The sequence below is a fragment of the Bombina bombina genome, chromosome 2, assembly GCF_027579735.1.
Source record: "Bombina bombina isolate aBomBom1 chromosome 2, aBomBom1.pri, whole genome shotgun sequence".
NCBI lineage: Eukaryota > Metazoa > Chordata > Amphibia > Anura > Bombinatoridae > Bombina > Bombina bombina.
Window position 1 is genome coordinate 1,014,834,555 of NC_069500.1, and position 17,651 is coordinate 1,014,852,205.

At 37.4% G+C, this 17,651-nt stretch overlaps 1 long non-coding RNA gene across 1 annotated transcript; it reads left to right on the forward strand.

Annotated features, from left to right (window-relative positions):
- Nucleotides 1-324: 324 nt before the first annotated feature.
- Nucleotides 325-16,983, forward strand: LOC128649990 (uncharacterized). Its single transcript, XR_008400710.1, has 2 exons — nucleotides 325-583; nucleotides 15,812-16,983. It is a non-coding gene; the product is annotated as an uncharacterized LOC128649990 (long non-coding RNA).
- Nucleotides 16,984-17,651: the final 668 nt, after the last annotated feature.

The following is a 17,651-nucleotide window of genomic DNA, read 5'->3' on the forward strand; positions in this document are numbered from 1 at the left end:
TAACAAAAGGATACCATGAAAATTAAGCAAATTTGATAAAAGTAAATGGTAAAGTGTATTCAAATGTTATTATGCAGTAACTTAATAATCATGAAAATATTTTTGGGGTTTCATGTCCCTTCAAGTATGGATGGTAATTCCCCTTCAAGATAAAAACCAAACCGGACATAATGCTTGTTCGGCGCTTTACATTTCTCTCATTCGAGAATCCTCCAGAAAAGTAAACGGACAGGTTCAACAAGCCCGTGTAACAAGTAAAGACTCCACCCACCTAACCCTAGGGTCGGCCTCTTATTACCATGGACACCAGCCCTCCCAGGAAGCGGTCATTACATCACACGGTAGGTTATACAGTGTATGCATACGCCGTGTGACAGATCGTAGCCGCTATGGAGGCACAACCAGTACAGAGGGGAGGCAGCGGTAATACAGCACCGAAGCCAGAGGAGCTGGCTGAGCGTCGGAAAGAGGCCCATAGTTGCCTCAAATCAATATCGCAACATTCCTTCTGGTTTGATGTGTGGGTCTTCCTGTTGTTTGACCTGGTTCTCTTCATATTTGTGTATTTGCTGCCCTGAGCTGGGTAAGTAGCATAATCTAGGTGTAAGTTTTAAAGTGCGAATGTGAGTTTGGACGCGGGTTAATGGGGAGTATAGTTCAGTCAGGGTGTGTTTAATATTTGCATTGGTGCTGTCAGCAATATACAGCTGCTTGCTAAACTAATTGATTTAACAGAGTAGACCACTCGCTTGCGAAAACCTCAGGGGATCGCAAAATACAAGCAACATTCGTATTAACAAGTATTGCCCAGTGTTTATGGGCCCAGGAGCACTAGATCAACTTGCTATTGGATTCCTTATAACTGCTCACACCTCTGATCTAAACTGACTGGCACATGACAGGATCCACAGGTCAGACAGGAAGCATAACAGGGTGGGGAGGGAGTGGCTTTTATACGCTGTGATATCAACTGAAGCTGGAAATATTTCTTTTAATTGCAGATCGTTCATTTCATATCCTTGTGCTATAGCTGTTGCCACTCATTGCATTTAAAGAGAGATGGCATTCAAGAAAAAAGGACACGAGTCAAAATGTAGCGTTCATGTTTCAGATACAGCATGCCCTGCAGTTTTAAAGGGACAGACTACTCCAAAAATTGTATTGTTTAATAACGCCTTTACTACACATTCCGCAGCTTTGCACAGCCATCATGGTTATATTCTAATATACTTTATAACATTTAAACTTATACATTTCTGCCTGTTGCTAAGCCACTACAGACAGCCTCTTATCACATGCTTTATTTGCTTTTCACAGCAGGAGACTGCTAGTTCATGAGGGCCATATAGATAGCATTGTGCTCACTCCCGGAGTTGTGCAGGACACAGCACTAATTGGCTAAAATGCAAGTCAAGAGATAAATAAAAAGCCATGTGATAAGGGGACTGTCAGAAGAGGCTTAGATACAAGGTAATCACAGAGGTAAAAAGTATATTAACATGTTGGCTGTGCAAAACTGGGGAATGGGTAATAAAGGAAAATGATTAACTATCTTTTTTTAAACAATAACATTTTTGGAGTTGACTGTCCCTTTAAGAGTGATATCCTTTATTGAACTACAGTACCTTTTTAGTGTAGCCTTCTCTGGGGCATCCTCTGCCCAGTTACCTCTTTCTCTTGGGGTACCGCAAGGCTCTGTCCTCGGTTCCCCCCTCTTCTTAATCTACACGTCCTCATTAGGTTCCTTTAAGTGAATGTAAATTGATAAAGTGCCCGGTTTTTAAAAATTTGATTAAAAACAGGGGCACTTGAATTCATCAAAATTTACATTTCACTCCTGTTGTGAAAAAATACTTTTTAAACTTGACAGCCGCTCCAGCTTCCCCCGGTCGTCGCAAGCCATTTCTGATGTCAGAATTGATGTATCAATCCTCCTCCAATCACGGCTTCTCCCCAGGGGAATCGGTGTCTGATTCAACGCAGTGATTGGAGGAAGCCGGATTCCTCATTTTAGACCCAGGAAGAGGCTTTGTGATGGGTGGCGGAAGCTGGAGCGGCTGTCAAGATTAAAAGGTAAGTGTTTTTTCACAACACGAGTGAAATGTAAATTTTGATGAATTCAAGTGCCCCTGTTTAATCGAATTTTTAAAAACCGGGCACTTTAGCATCAAAATTTACATTCACTTTAATAAAGTCCCACGGGTTTCATTATCATTTGCTTGCCGACGACACCCAAATCTACCTCTCTGAACCAGAACTATCTCCTTCCTTGCTAACTTGTGTCACTGTCTCTCATTTCTCATCTTGGATGTCCTCTCACTACTTCAAGCTAAATTTCTCCAAAACTGAGCTCCTTATTTTCCCCCCTTCTTCCAAAATCTCCACCATTTCTCTATAACTGTTGATAACTCCATCATTACCTTAACCCCACATGCCCGATGTCTTGGGGTCACACTTGACTCAGATTTATCACTCCTCACATTCATTCCTTGGCTAAAGCCTGCTGCTTCAAACTTTCAAAAACATCTCTAAAATTAGACATTTCCTTACACAAGACACAACTAAGATTTTAATCCACTCTCTCATCCTTTCCCACCTCGACTACTGCAACTCCATCCCCTCAGGTCTCCCTAGCTGCAGCTTAGCTCCTTTACAATCCATAATGAATGCCTCTGCCAGGCTCATCTTCCTTGCACGTCGCTCTTCATCTGCCGCACCTCTCTGCCAATCCCTTCACTGGCTTCCTCTGGCCTCCACTGCACTGCTCTCCCCTACATCTCCAGATACTTTCCCTCCCGTCCCCTTCGCTCAGCTCATGATCTCCTACTTTCCTCCCCTCTTGTTACCTCCTCACATTCCCGTTTTACAAGATTTTCCAGACTGGCTCCCATCTTATGGAACTCTCTGCATCGCTCCACAAGACTCTCTTCCAGTTTTGAAAGCTTCAAGTGCTCCCTGAAAACTCTACTATTCAGGGATGCTTACAACCTACACTAACCTTCCTATCTCCACTACTATCCCCTTAAACCCCATAGCATGTAAGCCTATGAGCCCAGCTGTTTGTAGTTCACATTCATAAGAGCCAACTACAACAGTGCAACTCTCGGCAGGGCCCTGTACCCACTTGACTCCTGTAAATGTTATTTTGTATACAACCTATGTTCATAGCGCTGCAGAATCTGTTGGCGCTCTACAAATACCTGATGATAATAATTAGGCAGACTAAAGAGCAGCAATGCATTAATGGCAGCTTCTTGTCATTGGGTTGCCAGATGTGTTTAGCTAGGTCCTGATAGTGCATTGGTACAGTGGAACTGTATACTAGTAACTAGGAATTCTCTTTTTGCACTTTTATGTTCCTTTAATCCTTCATGATTCAGATAGTGTATAATTGAGAAGTAAAAAAACAAAACAAAAACACTTTCCACCTGCATACAGCTGGCGAGACAAATCAGTGAGACCAGCTTGTTTAAATTGCTTGTGAGAGAGCTTCAGACATACCCTGGGAACTCCCCTGTTCAGCCCAGGGAACTGCCCTCTCCCTCCCACTTTCTGAAACTGTCTGTTGGAGAAAATACAATGTGCAATGTAATTTTATACAAAGTATGATCCTAATTTATTAGAGTGACAGAAACTTTCAAAGCATGATCAGAATGTGTAAAATCACTGCTAGATCAAAATTTAAATGTATTAAATTAAAAATGAGTGCAAAGCTTAAATGCAATAATACTATAAGGATCCAATCTGAAATGTATAGTAATATATAGGGCTGCAACTAACTATTATTTTCATAATTGATTAATCGGCCGATTATTTTTTCGACTAATCGGATAAAAAAAGAATCAATAATTGTTTCCTATATTTTAAATAAAATCCACATACTGAGTGTTACAAATATAAACTTCAGGCTAAAACTTTCCATTAACACAACTGTTTATCCAATTTTTAAGCAGCAGAGAACAGTTTTATAATTAAACAAAAACAAAACCTGTTTGAAAAGAAGTAGAACTAGAAAGAGACTTTCACTGTTAATAACATTCTGTTATTCACTCTTTCAGAAACTTTGCATTGAAATCTCAACATGTCCACATGCTTCTGGCTAAGTCTGGTTCTCTGTTTGCAGCTATATTTCCTGCAGCAGAGAAAAGGCACTAAGATGGTGTTGAGGTGCTTGAGATGTATAAGTAGGGTTTTGCCAATTTCACCAAAGTGGGATATTTATCTTTGTTAGCTCTTCACCAATGCAAAGGGGTTTTCACCTTGGCAAGGGACCTCTCAATAAAGTAACCCTTGACTTCATTATTACATAAAAAAAATATCTTGCATATCTATATGCAATGGTAAATAACCAGCTATAATGTTAGGGGGAAATATCTAGTCCGCTCTAAAAATAAGATATATACATATAGGTTGAATCTGGTACATATTATCACAATATATTAAAAATATAAAAAACAAATCAAACACGCTAAGGACTGTATATCAATAACAGGACAAAGCCTTACACATTTATTTATACAGTACATATAATCAACAATAACAAGCAATACACTAATAATTGTGCAAACAGATAATAGTGCACATCAATTTTAAATAACTCCCATCAATCTAGGGCTAAGTGTAAATAAGAAGCTCAGCACTATCATGAAAAGCATAGTTCCAAATCACCTGATTTAATATAAACAATCCAAATGATGACTCTTATCATATCTAGGTTGCACATAAGCCAGGGGTAGTTGTAAACTTATACTGTCCTAAAAAAAAATGAAAAGTAGACATTTGTAGATGTCTTTTAAGCTAAGGACATAACCATAAAACACAATACCATGTGCAGGAGTTCATTGGAGTGAAGCAGCTGGTGTTGTGCACAGACCAACTAATTGCAAACCAACTAATCGATTATGAGATTAGTTGACAACTATTTTCATAATCGATTATTATCAATTATGGCGATTAGTTGTTGCAGCTCTAGTAATATAAAATGCAATGCATTAAGTGTAACAAAACCCTCATATCATCCAGTGCTATATTGCATTGGGCTTGTCTTCTTCAAATACATAAATGAGAGAACTTGTGGTGCTGGAGAATTCCGCCCCTTTTTCTTCTGAATATTCAGTGAGTTCTGCCTTTAAAGTCTGAACTACAACTTCTCTCCAAGCTGGAGAACCTTTTGAATATCAGAGCTCAAGACTGAAGCAAATTTAATAATAGAAGTAAAATGGAAAGTTGTTTAACTGTATAGTCTGAGTCATGATATACATTTCTTTGTTTATGCCAGTGTTTTTCAACCAGTGTGCCGTGGCACACTAGTGTGCCTTGAGAGATCCTCAGGTGTGCCACGGCAGATTGACAACAGTGTGACATTTTTTAAATTTTGCTTGTGCTTGTTTTTTACTCCCAGTGCAGGGCTGTCTTTGAAATATTGGGAGGTATGTGACAGGCATCATTTACAACCATGTCACATTGACATTCATTCACAGCAATATTATACAAGCAACCTGTAGAGGGAGGCTGTAGCAAGCAGTGCTGAGTGACAGCAGGCAACATAAATAGCTCTGTTTTTATTCACTACTATGCACATAAACTGTTTGGATGTCTCCTAACCAAACCTAGTCTAGAGCACACCATTTTAAACAACTTGCCAATTTTACTTAAATTATCAAATTTGTTTTATTCTCTTTTTATTCTTGTTTGAAGGAGTAGACATGCTCTACTGGGAGCTAGCTGACCACATCTGGTGAGCTAATGACAAGAGGCATATATGTGCATCCACCAATCGCCAGCTAGCTCCTAGTAGCATGTTGTTGCTCTTGAGTTAACCTATGTATGCTTTTCAACAAACAATACAAAGAGAACAAAGAAAATTGGATAACAAGACATTTGAAAAGTTGTTGAAATTGGAATTCTCTCTGTATTAGGAAATAACATTTTTAAATGTACTTTCCCTTTAAGTGCAGATTATGAAATGTAATTGGCATCTGCACAATTATTTAAGTGCTGATGACTGCCACATGCACTTAACACCAGTAGCTATTTGGCAAAACAGCTCATCATGGCTGAAAGGGATCTGGGAATGATATTGTCTAGAAGTGCCTGGGCTGCTGCAGAGACTTTTAAAGGAGCTAGATGGAGGGTAAATATTCAAAACCAATTGATCTCCGCTCTATTAAAGGGACAGCCTAGATAATCCCTTTAATTCCCATTCCCCAGTTTTGCATAACCTATTAATATACTTTTTACCTATGTGATTACCGTGTATCTAAGCCTCTCCAGACGGCCCCCTTCAGTTCTTTTGACAGACTTGCATTTTACCCAATCAGGGCTGACTCCTAAATAGCTCCACGGGAGTGAGCATTGTCATCTACTTGACACACATGAACTAGCCCTGTCTAGCCGTGCAAAACTGTCAAAATACACTGAGATAAGAGGCGGCCTTCACAGGCTTAGAAATTAGCATATGAGCATACCTAGGTTTAGCTTTCATCAAAGAATACCAAGAGAACAAAGCAAATTGGATGATAAAAGTAAATTGGAAAGTTGTTTAAAAGTGCATGCCCTATCTGAATCCATACAAATTTTAATTTTGACTAGACTGTCCTTTTTTAAATCCTAGAAACCCCCAAGACCCACCATGTGAAAGGTAATCTGCTCTTTCAAACAGTATCTTGGGTATAAAGTTAAAGCAGAATCCTTTTTTAATGATGGGGTCTCTAAAGCCCAGAAGTCCCTCTTTTAAATAAAGCCCCAATATTATGCTAATAGCCAGATGATCCCTGCGGTAAAAGTTATCACCTGGCATGAATAAATGTGCATTTGAGTAGAGACTCATGGGAGCCCCTTTTTGCAGATCATAGTTATATACATATACCCAAAGGCCATAGAGTTCAGAACAAAACACATACACACACACACACACACACACACACTGTTGTCTTCTTTATTAAAATTGCAATTAAAATATACTTTTTTTTTTTTTTTTTTTTTTTTTTTTTTTTTGCACTTAGATATAGATTTTCACGTAGCATATATGCATAAAATAATTGTATGGTTTACATCTGCTGAAAAAAGTGTTGGTTTCTCACTAAAAAAATGACCTACAGTAAGGCTTAAATGTGACCGGTATCTAAAAACTCCAAAACAGCTCAGTACAGTGGTGTGAAATGACTCTACAGTTTAAAGGGTTAATAAGCACAGAGTAACTGCAAGCCATGGGTTGCAGTCAAGTTACTTTTATAACTGTCATTTATTTGACAGTGATACACATGAATCACTTTATTTTAATGGTAGGGGACCCCCTTTTTTCAAACAATGCGACTAATGATATAGTTCTGTGGTGAGGGGGCTTGATAAGGATAGGGCTTTACAAATTCGGGTGCCAAAACAAGTCCTGAAGTCATGCTTCATACTGTCCTAGCCAAATTCTAAATGATGCATTAGCACTGTGCTTCCCCTACAATACTTATAGCCCTCTTACCTTTCTATTTAAAACATTTTTCGAATGTCTATATCAGGAGGGAGAGAAGGGCTATATTAGAGCCCCCTCAGCAAAAATTAGGCGATGCCGTGAGGGGTTGCATGTCCCTCTGGACTACTGGTTTGTGTGATTGTCGCTGCTGAATAGGTCACCAGCAGTTTCTTCTCTGAGTAGTTCTCTGTGGCTCACACTTTACCTATGTGTTTAACCCCTTCCAGAGTTGCTAGTGCTAAAATTACGTGCTCTAACAAATTATGCAATTTTCACACCGTAATGGCCCTTAAAGGGACATGAAACCCAAAAATGTTCTTTCATGATTTAGACAGAGCATACAATTTTGAACAACTTTCCAATGTATTACTATCAATTCATTTGCTTCTTCTCTTGTTATCCTTTGCTGAAAGGTTTATCTAGGTAAGCTCAGGAGCAGCAGAGAACCTAGCTGTTGATTGGTAGCTGCATATATAAATCGATTGTGATTGGCTCACCAATCTGTTCAGTTAGAAACCATTAGTGCATTGCTGCTCCTTCAACAAATGATATCAAGAGAATGAAACAAATTAGATCATAGAAGTAAATTAGAAAGTTGTTTAAAATTGTATTCTCTATCTGAATCATGAAAGAAAAAATTGGGGTTTCATGTCCCTTTTAAGCTTTTATGATTCAAATAGTTTTCAATTTGAAAACATTTAGTAATGTGTTTTTTTCTCTTATTGCATCTGCTTTGTTCTTTTGGTATCCTTTGTTGAAGAGCAAACATAGGTAGGCTGATAAGACCTCCATGAGCATGCATGTGTCTAGCACTTTATGGCAGCAATGTTTGCTTCAATATATTAATAAAAACATTGTTGCAAGCACTGCTACTGTATAGTTTTAAAGCCATGTGCATGTTCTTGAGGTCTTATGAGCCTGTCTAGGTTTATATTTGAGCTAATGTCAGATATAGTGTTGTCTTACAGCGTTAAAAGTGAATGTAGACCTATAGCTCCTGTCTGGAGTGGGTCCCCAAATGCCCACAAATGAGAATATATGCAATAAAGTTGTTAGAAAGGAGCGCCAATACAGGCAAGGTCTGAGTGGATTGAGTGTGATTAGTATAGTAGTGGTTTATGTCATAGGTAAGATTAGTACTCATGTTGACTTACGGTATAATACTATAACTCAACTGCAATTATAGTGATTGCGCTGCATCAATATATAAACATAAATTGAAACATATGTGTGGCACAAAATTCTAAGATAGTACATAAAAAGTATTTAATACATATTGAACATTAACACATAAGTATCATTAAACAAATGTATCATTAAACAAAATAGCAAGAGATTATATATAAAAAAGTATATAAAAACAAAGCACATGTGTAGCTGGAACACTTTAAAATAAATCGTTATATATCATAAAATGTGTTGCATACGTGTGCACCTCACACTAGAATGAGCGCTAAATACTGATGGTGTTGGAATACTAACAAATATACATATAGTATCTAATATATATATATATATATATATATATATATATATAATTATCTAAAATACAATTGATTTAAATAGACAAATAATAACAATTGACATGGAGGGTGGTAGATCTTGGGTATGATCAACTCAGTGACGTGCAGTGATGTCAGAGGATGGTGAGGCAGTGGCTAGGATACGCCTTCATTCTTTAGATATCCTTTGTTGAAGAAATAGCAATGCACATGGGTGAGCCAATCACATGAGGTATCTATGTGCAGCCACCAATCAGCAGCTACTGAGCATATTTAGATATGATTTTCAACAAAGGACATCAAAAGAATAAAGAAAATTAGATATTAGATGTAAATTGGAAAGTTATTTAAATTTGCATATGGGTTTCATATGGGTTTCATATGGGTTTCATGTCCCTTTAAATGGTGTCTTGGAAAACTGGTCAACTTAGTAAACATCTGATTTTAGTCTAAAAGGATTGTAACAGAAACACTTGCCAGATAACACAATGCTTGCTCTGATTATGAGATCTAGAAATCCATGCCCATTAAAATATGTTTAAAACATACTTTTTACTTTAATGCTGCAAATTATGCTTATAGATTCTTTCATTACATAAGGGATGAGAGTCAGAGGGGGAGGAAGAGAGACAGAGAGAAAGAGAGACCATGGGGGAGAACAACACATAAGGAGAGAGATGGATAGATAAAGAGAGAGAGAGATACACACACACACACACACACACACACAATGGGGGGGGGGGGAGAGGGACCACTGCATTTTAAAGTAATATAACAGCAGAGCTACAGAGAGTTCAGAAAATTAGTCTATAATTTAGTGTGAAGTACAGAGGCAAGCTGCTAAGTTAGTGGGTGTAAAGTTTGAGTAAACAAAATACAAAAACGACCCTGCTATAAAAGAGTAAACAAACACTAAACCACATTCATTAAATTATCATTTTAACTAACAGAATCTTTCAGTAAAATCTTACTTTAATAAGATGTGGGTGAAACACTGCTCTCTGTGCCTCTCTCCTGCTCTGTAAGGATTCAGGAAGTGACAGTGGCACATTCCACTGCACTTAGAGGGGAAGAACAGAACTCTCTTCACTTTATCAAAGCTAGCAGGTTCACAGGACAGCAACAAAATATATGAAAGTTGTTTTTTGTTTTGTTTTATATGATTTAACATCCAGCCCCAACCCTATGTTCCACTTACTAATGCCTCTCGCTGGATTGGTTCAGCCCAAATAGGACTGCCTCAAATAAGCAGTTAATGAGCCATGCAATGATCTTAACCACTTGCATCCAGTAGATGGCGCAGCATGTTGTGTAATGGTGGGCAGACCTGATTGTGCCTCTTCATTGCACAACATATAGCTGTGAGAAAAAAAAATGCTGGGGGAAAAAATTTACAATTTTTTTTTTTTAAAGCCAATAAAAAAAATATATTTTTGCCCATATGAGAGGTGAAGCACTGCCTCACCTGCCTCTAGTGACTGCACATCACTGGATCAACTACCCCTTGCTGGTTGGAGAGTGATTATAAAAACATTGAGATTGACATTCAAAATGACAATAGTGCAAATGAAAGTCAAAATGATAATCAAGAAACTTAGGAAAATCGAAAAGGTAGCAAATTTGGTGATGTTCAAGTGTCACTTCAAAAAAGGTGTGGTCAAAAATTATTATAGGGATCCAAAAATAAGAAGTGAATAAATAAAAATGCAAACTTCATAAACAATCCATTTAAGTGTGGTCCAAAGTAGTGATGCAAATAAATCCAAAAATCAAATTCAAAATAAAAAATCCAATCAAATGGAAATGTAAAGAGACAACTAGTGTGTACACAAACTAGTGAGAGTGATCACAAAAAAGACAATAGGTAAATATCTAAATCAGTTCTTGGATGTGAGAAAGTCTTTGAGGTTATAAACCCAAATAGAAAAAAGTTGTAATCCCAAATAGAAAAAAGGTAATATGATGACGATGTGAAAATAAGGATTAAAAATGATTCTGGGAAGTCTTCAAAACCTGTAAATGAAAAATAATAGCATAGTATAATACTGTATTAAAATTCAATAATCAAGGAAAATAGCTCACTGGCTATTTTCATCTGCCTATCCGGAACAGTTTGGCGTACAGACCGGCTTCTGTGGTTCCATATACCGACGAGTTTGAAGACTCTTATCATCCTGGACTTAATCTGTTCTTTCTTTTGGGTGCTTAACTAGTGCTTGTTACCACCTATGTCTATATGTTTTTAAATGTGTGTTTTTTAACATGTTTTGTTTATATGCTTATTAATAGGTCGACCTATTTACCCTTTTTTGTTGAAAATAAATTGTAATATAACATATCTACTTGCATGTGTCTATTAACCGGCATCTATCTATCTATATATTTTTGGTAGTATAATTATTATACTGATATAATCTGGGTCCTTTATTGAGAGTTTTGTAGTTAGTCAGATATATATATTTACTCTTCAGCTTGTCTCAAGTTTTATAACTTGTTGTTCTTGAGCGCTCCCTAGTGTTCCTTTTAATATTGTCTGTCTTTTTATAGGTTTGAGAGGGTGTCCTATACTATTTTCTAGTTGGAGTTTGTAGTAAAATATATATTTATTGGCGCTGGTCACTGATAATTTCTTTTTTAAGTGAGCGCCACAACGAGTTATTCCACAGAGCAATAGCTATCGTCCAGCCCACTGGTATATCTAAAGTAAATGATTCAAATCAAGTACTAGTGGGTATAGGAATATATGGAGCACCACAACAGGAATTATGCGTAATATGAACACTCATAATACATAAAGTGAACAAAAGCACCACATACACCCAAGTGAATAAATAAGCAAGCAAAATGGTCTACGCGTTTCGGCAGCATTACCTGCCTTTATACCGATCATCATCTTGAAATGTCAGGTGTTGGGTGTCTTGAATAAGAAGCAGCTCCGTTTTGGACAGATTGAGTTAGAGGTAGTGTGAAGACATCCAAGAGGAAATTGCAGAGGGGCAGTTGGAAATCTGGTTGAGAAAGAGGGAGAGATATCAGGAGAGGAAAGATAGATTTGGGTATCATCCGCATATACAGTTGTGCTCATAAGTTTACATACCCTGGCAGAATTTATGATTTCTTGGCCATTTTTCAGAGAATATGAATAACACAAAAACGTTTCTTTCGCTCATGGTTAGTGTTTGGCTGAAGCCATTTATTATCAATCAACTGTGTTTACTCTTTAAATCCTAATGACAACAGAAACTACCCACGTGACCCTGATCAAAAGTTTACATACCCTGGTGATTTTGGCATGATAACATGCATACAAGTTTACACAAAGGGGGTTGAACGGCTATTAAAGGTAACTATCCTCACCTGTGATCTGTTTACTTGTAATTAGTGTGTGTGTATAAAAGGTCAATGACTCCTGACAGACCCTTGCATATTTCATCCAGTGCTGCACTGACGATTCTGAATCATGGGGAAAGCAAAAGAATTTTCAAAGGATCTGCGGGAAAAGGTAGTTGAACTGTATAAAACAGGAAAGGGATATAAAAAGATATCCAAGGAATTGAGAATGCAAATCAGCAGTTTTCAAACTCTAATAAAGAAGTGGAAAATGAGGGGTTCTGTTGAAACCAAACCACGGTCAGGTAGACCAACTAAAATTTCAGCCACAACTGCCAGGAAAATTGTTCGGGATGCAAAGACAAACCCAGGACATGTAGTGTGGCTGTTTCAAGAGGCACTTGAAGAAAGATGGGCTGCATGTTCGAGTCGCCAGAAGAAAGCCATTACTACGCAATGCCACAAAGTATCCCGCTTACAATACACAAACAGCACAGAGACAAGCCTCAAACCTTCTGGCACAAAGTAATTTGGAGTGATGAGACCAAAATTGAGCTTTTTGGCCACAACCATAAATCCTACATTTGGAGAGGAGTCAACAAGGCCTATGATGAAAGGTACACCATTCCTACTGTGAAACACGGAGGTGGATTGCTGATGTTTTGGGGATGTGTAAGCTACAAAGGCACTGGAAATTTGGTCAGAATTGATGGCAAGATGAATGCAGTATGTTATCAAACAGAACCCCTCATTTTCCACTTCTTGATTAGAGTTTGAACACTGCTGATTTGCATTCTCAATTCCTTGGATATCTCTTTATATCCCTTTCCTGTTTTATACAGTTCAACTACTTTTTTTACCCACAAATCCTTTGACAATTCTTTTTCTTTCCCCATGACTCAGAATCCAGAATCGTCAGTGCAGCACTGAATGAAAGATGCAAGGGTCTGTCAGGAGTCCAGAAACTCATTGACCTTTTATACACACACACTAATTACAAGCAAACAGATCACAGGTGAGGATGGTTACCTTTAATAGCCATTCAAACCCCTTTGTGTCAACTTGTGTGCATGTTATCAGGCCAAAATCACCAGGGTATGTAAACTTTTGATCAGGGTCATATGGGTAGTTTCTGTTGTCATTATGATTTAAAAAGAGTAAACACAGTTGATTGATACTAAATGGCTTCAGCCAAACACTAACCACGAGTGAAAGAAAAGTTTTTGTGTTGTTGTTCATATTCTCTGAAAAATGGCCAAGAAATTGTAAATTCTGCCAGGGTTTGTAAACTTATGAGCACAACTGTAAGTGCTACTGAAATCCAAAGGAGGCTATAAGTTTTCCTAGGGAGGCTGTATATAGAGAGAAAAGCAAGTGACCCAAGACAGAGCCTTGCGGTAGTCCAACTGAGAGGTAAAGGATCAGAAGATTTGCTGTTAAAGGACACTGAAAACGAGCGGTTTCAGAGATATGAGGCAAACCAGGAGAGGGCTGTGTCTCGGATGCCAAATTAATGTAGGATTTTAAGGAGAGAATGGTCAACTGTTTGATTCAGAGCACACAATTGTAAGCAGCTTTCCAATTCACATCCATTATCCAGTGGCGTGTTTAGGTTTTGTGCTGCTGCAGGCACTCAACATTCTGCTCCCCCCAGGTTGTAAACCATTTTTAGCTTCAAAGGGATATGAAACCCAAAATATTTATTTCATGATTCAGATAGAACATACAATTTTAAACCACTTTCTAATTTACTTCTATTAATTTTTCTACATCTTCTTGGTATCTTTTGTTGAAAAGGAGGGACATAAGCTCAGGAGCTGGCCCATGTCTATAGCACTATATGGCAGTAGTTTTGCAAGAGCTCTAGATGTCAGAATTATTTCCTGCCATTTAATGCTCCAGACACCAACCTAGGTATCTCATAAACAAAGAATACCACAGGAATATAGCAAATTTGAGAACAGAAGTAAATTGGAAACTTTTTTTTTTTTTTTTAAATGTTGTGCATTGTCGAGTTTCCTATCCCTTTTTAATATTTTTCTTCTTGGTTTTGCTATATTACTTGCTACCATTAGGTGGCATTGTTGCATAATATTTGATAACCGGCTGTACAGTGTGAAGATTTCTAAACTAGGGAAATGGGGTTTGTTTGTTTTTTCAGTGCCACTCACTTTTTATGTCATCAAGCCATCCCTGACTAGAGCAGGAACAGGCGGCTATATGGCTATGTAAGGGGAGGGCTCTATATAGTCAGCACAAATATCTGTAAGTTCTATTCAGCAGGCAATAGCAACTGTTCAGTGCAGAGTAAGATTGTGCAGCTGTTCTCACTGGTCCCCTGCATACAAAGTGCCGCCCTTCCCATCTTCCCAAAATCTGCTGCCATTATCTAAATATGCACACTGAGCATGTGCAAGATATAGCTATATACATTTTGTGACAAGTCTGTCAAAACAACTGAAACAAGGGGGCAGTTTGTAAAGGCTTAGATGCAAGGTAATCACAGAGGTAAAAATTGTATTTCTATAACGGTGTTGGTGATGCAAAACTGAGGAATGGACAATAAAGGGATTCTTTCTTTTTAAACAACAAAAAGTCTGGTGTTGACTGTCCCTTAACTTTGCAATTGATGATGCTATTATACTGTGTTTAGTGGTCTTTAAAGAGACAGTCAACACCAGAATTTTTGTTGTTTAAAAAGGATAATCATTTTCCTTTATTACCCATTCCCCAGTTTTGCATAACAGTTAATAATAATATACACGTTTTACCTCTGTAATTACCTTGTATCTAAGCCTCTTCAGATTGCCCCCTTATTTCAGTTCATTGGCAGACTTGCATTTTAGCCAATCAGTGCTCGCTTCTCGGTAAATTCATGTGCAGGAGCTCAATGTCATCTATACGAAACACATGAACTAATGCTCTCTAGTGATGAAAAACTGTCAAAATGCTTTCAGATTAGAGGCGGCTTTCAAGGTCTAAGAAATTAGCATATGAACCTCCTAGGTTTAACTTTCATCTAAGAAAACTAAGACGACAAAGCAAAATTGGTGATAAAAGAAAATTAGAAAGTTGTTTAAAATTACATTACCTTTTTTGAATCAGGAATTTTTTGTTTTGTTTTCGGACTTGACTATCCCTTTAAGTCATAGAAACCTCCTGATAGGATCTTGCACATTTTAAACTGTGATAGGAGTCATTGCTTGACTTATCCTGCAGTTGGTCTAGGGCAGTAATGGCAAACCTTGGCACTCCAGATGTCCCAGAACTACAATACCCATGATGCTTAGGTACTCCTGAAGTCCAGTTGAGCATTAATTGTTAAATGTAGTTCTGAAACATCTGGAGTGCCAAAGTTCGCCATCACTGATTTAGGGAGAACGTTCTCCACATATGACGACAGAAAAATTAGATGTACAGTCCTTCTAAATGGAAGACAACGTAAAGCTAAGATGGTTTTTTATTTTTTGCGAGTGTTTATTATACACTGACTAATCATTGTTTATTTTAACAGGATTACTTGAAAACATTTTAAAGGAATTCAACATCACGTCCCACGCTTTTGCCTCAACTCTTTGCAAAGATGACTTTCACATTCCTTGAACCTATAACCTGATGTAAAGCTGTTTCTGAGTTGCAGTCCCGTATTTTCTACAGGACGTTGGATTAGAAACCGTAGAGATTGGCTGCTATCAACATACGTTAAACCAAAAATTGTCTCTGAAATTATTTCCAAAACAGCGATTTCCTTAGATGAAGTCTTTTCACTAACTACGGCACAAATATTCACATACTAAATGTGACCCGTAAGGAGAAGCTTAACTTATTATGTTTTTCAGCTATTTTTTTTAGCTTCTAAAATCTTCATTTGTACAAATGCATATTCCTAATGAAATACATTAAATTTTTGTATATTCTTGCTAAAATTGTCCTCAAGTAATTTTATATTTGAAATATTTAGTTTCTTTTCTAGATTTGGAAAAATATGTCAAACTTCAAAGCTTAAATATGGGAATTGTAAAACATTTTTTTTTATCTATTACTTTTATTTTAATAAAAAGCTCTGCTAAAGATTTCTTAAAGGGACACTCTAGTCAAAATTTAAAGTTTAATAATTCAGATCGAGCAGGAAATTTTAAACCACTTTCCAATTTACTTCCATTAACAAAATATGCCCAGACTTTTTTTTTTTTTTACACTTTTTGAGTCTCCAGCTCCTGAACATGTGCAAGAATTCACAGAATATAGGTATATGCGTTTGTGATTGGCTGATTGGTGTCACATAATACAGGGGGAATTGAAATACACATAACTGAAATTCGTCTACTAATCTAGTAATTTGAAGTTCAGACTAAGTGCTATTGCATTGTCTTTTTATCATGCATTTGTTGATTATGCAAATCTACTGTATTTACTGGTCCTTTAATGAAATCTAATGATTTATGTATGAATTTGTTTAACATCTGTAGTATATTGAACAGTTGATGTAGTATCTTACTGTAGACACATTGGGGATAGACCAAGTTATCGAGATGGCTTGACCCATATTTAACCAGTCTATGATTTTATACAGCATAGTTCTAGAACGCTACTTCATGTTGCAAATAGAAATGACTTTGTTGTACAAAGTAGGATTGGTTAGTTATAAATCCTACAATGTTAAAATAAAAGACCAAGATGAAGAGAGCAGACTGTTATGTTTGCAAGTTCTTTCTTTTACATTTGATCTGTAGTTGACATTGTATTCTAGATAAGAATAGAAGCAGGAGTTATTCTACAGACAGCAGACAAAAGCATATTTCACTTTAAAGAATTAGACTGAATTTTATAAACCTCAATTGTGCTGTGCAGATGAATTAACTGATCAAAGTGTTAACAATAAGCCATAATCAAGTAATCGCAACAAAATACGTTTGTGCAACAAAAAAAATTAAACATTTTGACTTTAAAGTAATATGAAACCCAAACATTTTATTTTGTGATTCAGATAGAGCATATGATTTTAAAAAGTTTCCTATTTACTTTTATCAATTTTTCTTTGTTGAGGAGATATCTACTTGGGTGCCTGGAGCACTACACAGTAGGAAATGGTACTGCCATCTAGTGCACCTGCAAATGGATAACATTCTTGCAAAACTGCTGCCATATAGTGCTCCAGACTAGTGCACATTCCTCTTCACAGCCGGAGCAGCTTCCCTCACCCGGAGATCATCTCTTCACACGTCAGCATTGACTAATCTGGCTTCCTCCAATCACGGCATGGCCTCAGGCAATGATTCCCCTGGGGGGAAAGCCATGATTGGAGGAAGCCGGATTAGTCATTGCTAGCGTGTGAAGAGAGGAACCCCGTGTGG